Source organism: Puma concolor, chromosome A1, assembly GCF_028749965.1.
Source record: "Puma concolor isolate L17-30 chromosome A1, mPumCon1.1.hap2, whole genome shotgun sequence".
In the NCBI taxonomy this organism is placed as follows: Eukaryota; Metazoa; Chordata; class Mammalia; order Carnivora; family Felidae; genus Puma; species Puma concolor.
The window spans coordinates 116,333,731-116,338,153 of NC_141667.1; the positions used below are offsets into that span (position 1 = coordinate 116,333,731).

A 4,423-nucleotide genomic window follows, 5' to 3' on the forward strand; every position below is an offset into this window, starting at 1 on the left:
TCTGCAATGACAGCATGGAGCTTGCTTAGGATTGTCTCTCTCCTCCCTGTCCTCCCAACCCCTCAAAATAAATAAAAAAAAAACTTTTAAAGAAAGTAACAATCTTTCCCTTTCTCCATCATTCCCAGGACAAATACAGAAATTTGATCAGGTATTGATAGAACAAAGCGGAATTCCCTTTAGGATAAACTAAAAGGGAAAAGCTCATATATAATGCTTAGTTATACAATGGAACTCAGTCTCCAGATTTCTTGGATACAATTCCTCTCACGCTTTTTCCTCGAAGACTAAATTCTAAAAATAACCAGGTGTTGAGAAGAGATTTGTCTCACCAGTGGGCTTAACTGTTATTTCCTCCTTATTGTGAGTTAAATGGCTTAACAGAGCAGAGGAAAAGAGGTGTACAGTCCATTTTCAAGGTATTAGGTCAAAGAGGTCAGAGCTTCCACATCATGGCAACAGATTTGCAGATGCCCATAGGATAAAAGCTGAAATAACAAAGCCCAGCAAAGGTTAAAGCCAAGAATGCCAAAACACCTGCCTTGGCAGCCTTCTGCCAAGCATCCCCTCGAACATAGTCAGTAACCACTTGTCCAAGGCCCCAGTAACTATGAAAAGTGAGGGCTGCAGCCAGGGAGTAGTCCGTCACAGAGCCATGGTCCAAATCAGCAGCTGGAACTAGGCCCAGGAGCAAAACACTGCCAACCCTCTCACCAGTCAAGCTGAGAGATGAAGCCTAGGAACCACAATGGTGGTTGGGTGACAGGTGAATGTGCTGTGTTTTCCACCATCCTGAGGCAGGTCGGACCTGGAGAAATGCTAACACGTGAGCACGAGCATGTCTGACCACTGGCATCTGTAGAAACAGAGCTCTGCCTCTTTGGGCACTACACAAGACAGCCTCCGGAGACTCGTCCCTCTCTCTACTGAAGCTACTTTTATTCTTCCATGCTAAATTACAGAGTCCCCAGAGTCACAGTCTCAGAACTTAAAAAAAATCAAAAACAAAACTCTAGACATGAACAAACTTGAATTCAAATTGAAATGATAATCCAGAGTGTTGACATTGGACCTCTTAAAGATCCTGAAGATGAAAGCCAGGGTCTTTTTGTAGCTGGTACAGGGTCAGAGTATGAGGAAATCTGGACTAGTTCTTATAAAGTGGTAACCTCACTGGTTCAGCAGAAGAAAAAACCAATTTACGTATTTGACAAAGTTGCCCCATTCTCAAAAGCGTTGGCATTGCTGAGTATTTCTTTCTCAAAATGATACTTCTTGCTAATTTGACCGTATTTCCTCATCAGTAGCTCTATTCAGGAAAAGAGAGCCAACTTCTGTGACTCTGTAGGAAGTGTGAAGATGATGGGGGGGGGGGTGGGGACACTGAAACTAATGCTTTCACCAGTCCCAGCCCCTGCCATTCTCAGCCCAACCCAGGGGCCAAGATGAGAGTTTCTCAGGGTGGAGGGACAGGAGGATCAGACAGAGGTACTTAATGCAGCAAAAAGTAGAGAGGTGTTTCTGGTATTCCTGAGGCACAGCTCTTTTAATGGATTATCTATTACCTTCTCTCTCTTCACACAAACCTTTTCAACACAGCTGCACACAAGAAGCAAAACAAACCCATTTCCCTGATTCCATTTTTCTTAACCTCTTAGCCCATCTGTGGGTATGCTTATGAACTCTGGAAGAGTGAGAAGGAGGGAAAGAGGCCTGCAGGATCTTTCAACTTTCAAAGCAGTCCCCTGATGATAGAGAATTGGCTTTGAGTAGCATAGACCTAAATATGTGCACGTGCAGACATTAAAGCATAAAGTTAAAAATCATCTGTCTCTTCTGTGTTTTCAGTGTAATACTGGTTCTTACAAGAAAAGAAGCTTAGAACAAAATGTCAGGAAGCTTCTATGTGTGTTTTATCTTGAACAATTGAAAGGTATCTGTGCAAACCATTTTAAAATAAGGCTTAACAGGACATAATGCTTTGCTCTGAGTTTTTTAATTACCTTAAAATTTCACTGTCAAGAACATAGGGGTAAATGCCTTCTTTCACTTAAACTGAATCTGGAAAGGGTGTCTTATTAACAGTTTTTAAAAAAATTTTTTAGTGTTTATTTATTTTTGAGAGAGAGAGAGAGAGAGAGAGAGAATCTGAAGCAGGCTCCAAGCTATCAGCACAGAGCCCCACTGCGGGGCTAAAACCCATGAACAGTAAGATCAGACCTGAGCTGAAGTCAGACGCTTAATGGACTGAGCCACCCAGGGGCTCCATCTTATTAACAGTTTCTAAGAGAAAATAATGTGATGAAGAATGGCCACTTAGATCCTAAGACCAACATTTTTATGAAATGTGCTAGCCCTTCTAACACTGTAAATATACTTTTTGATTCTAAGAAGAATACTTCTTCATAATGACTTTAATCTTATAATTAAAAATTCCTTAAAAAGTTGTGGTAGAGAATATCAGAAGAAACTAAGTAGTTTTTAATAAATATTACCTTGTTTTCATGTACCACTTTCTGCTGTTAACTCTCCCTTCTCCAATTGAAGATTATTTTAGCAAAAAAGTTGTGAATACCCATTATGTACATTGTTCAAGGGTGAGGAAGCTACAGTTGGAATAAAACAAAATGCCTCCTTTTGTAAAGCTCATTGTCGATGAGGATGCCAACCAAAATTCTCCAGGTTGGATTACATGGGTAAAGCAGTGACATAGATGGGTTCTATTTTCTGACTTTGTTCCATCAGTATCCAAGAAACTCCATAAAATCTGATTGCCAATTACTGGTATTGCTGCTGCTAATAGCTCTGTTTCTCCTGGGTTTTATTTCCTGTGAGAATTGATAAAATATACAGGGAGAAAAGTAGAAAACCAGAAGGGAGCACTCCACTTAATTTAGAAACAATCTTTAAATGGGCAATAAAGAGAAGGTTTCATTAAGAGGAAGTTTTCAGGAGGTATTCGATGGTGGGGAAGGAACTGGAGGCCACAGGACAGAGCATAAGCAAAGGAGACTTTTACAGCCAGAGGGTGCGTGATGGAGGAAATAAAAATCCGGAAGGGAAACAGCCATCCAAAGCTGCAGCAAAGAAGAAAGCTGGAAAGAAAAGGAGAAGCAGGCGGAAAGCATTGAAGGACCTCAAACATTAGAAAACAACATTTTTAGTTGAAGCCATAAATAAGAGAAAGGAGAAACAATAGCCTCTAATGTTCTTTTGTCAGACCTGATGAGGTGCTTTCCATTCAAAAATAGCTATTATTCCTCAGTTGTTTACTAAGAGCAGCCATTGTTCTAAATTTAGAACTCTGAAGAGTCCTCTTGTGTAACCTCACAACAGTCCTACGAGGTCGGTACAATCACTGTGCCTTACAGCTCCATGTGGCAGGGCCAGGCTCCCTGCCTAGCCATTTGGGGCATAGTCCATGCACACATTGATCCCCCACAGAGATATCAGGCACAGAGATATCAGGCTGCTGCTGAGACCACTGATGGCCACCAACACCATCATGTCCTTTTTTCCTGGGCACATGTCAAAACTACATTTCCCAGGCTCTTGCAGCAGGTGAGGCATGGGCTGATTCTGAATGTGAGTGGCTGTGATGTGTCTGACTTCCCTAACAGGTCTAGAGCCATTCATGCTCTCTCTGTTCCTTCACCACAAATAAGATGCAGAGACCCCAGTGGAGAACTCTGAGGTCCTAGAAGATGGCGGGACCACTCCCTTGAGGTTCACATGGTAGGCTCATGAGTGGTACAAGAACTCAGAAGGAATGAGATTAATGGACTGTGATCATTGCCTACTCTTCTGTTTTCCTGCCTGAAGATCTTTGAAACTTCCTTCTACCTTTGCCTCTGCCATCGGGGTAGGGGGAAAGCTCAGGGGCACAGAACCAAGGTTTTTTGGAAAGACTGACATCTTGTAAGCCTATATGCATAAATCTCTGGACAGGTAGGACTGAAAGGTTCTCTGAAGGTGAATAGAAATTATTTCATCTAAAACAAGGGCAAATTTGGACTCTGTTTTTGGACTTGGAGGCTTGGCTCTTAGTCAAATATTGCAGTTATTTAGGTTGACATATCCCCCATCTATTAAAAAAAAAAAAAGGCAAGCTTCCTGCAGAAGCAATGAACCAACTGGTATTCAGAGTGCCTTTCTGACATCACAGGTTACTTGGCTCTGTTTTAAAAGTCGAGTGCAGGGGCACCTGGGTGGCTCAGTCGGTTGGACATCCGACTTCGGCTCAGGTCATGATCTTGCGTTCTGTGAGTTCGAGCCCCGCGTCGGGCTCTGTGCTGACAGCTCAGAGCCTGGAGCCTGTTTCGGATTCTGTGTCTCCCTCTCTTTCTGACCTTCCCCCGTTCATGCTCTGTCTCTCTCTCTCTCTCAAAAATGAATAAATGTTAAAAAAAAAATTAAAAAATAA

The 4,423-nt window shown here is 42.2% G+C and overlaps 1 pseudogene; it reads right to left on the reverse strand.

Annotated features, from left to right (window-relative positions):
• Positions 1 to 350: 350 nt before the first annotated feature.
• LOC112860597 (succinate dehydrogenase [ubiquinone] cytochrome b small subunit, mitochondrial pseudogene) lies at positions 351 to 3,858 on the reverse strand (annotated as a pseudogene).
• Positions 3,859 to 4,423: the final 565 nt, after the last annotated feature.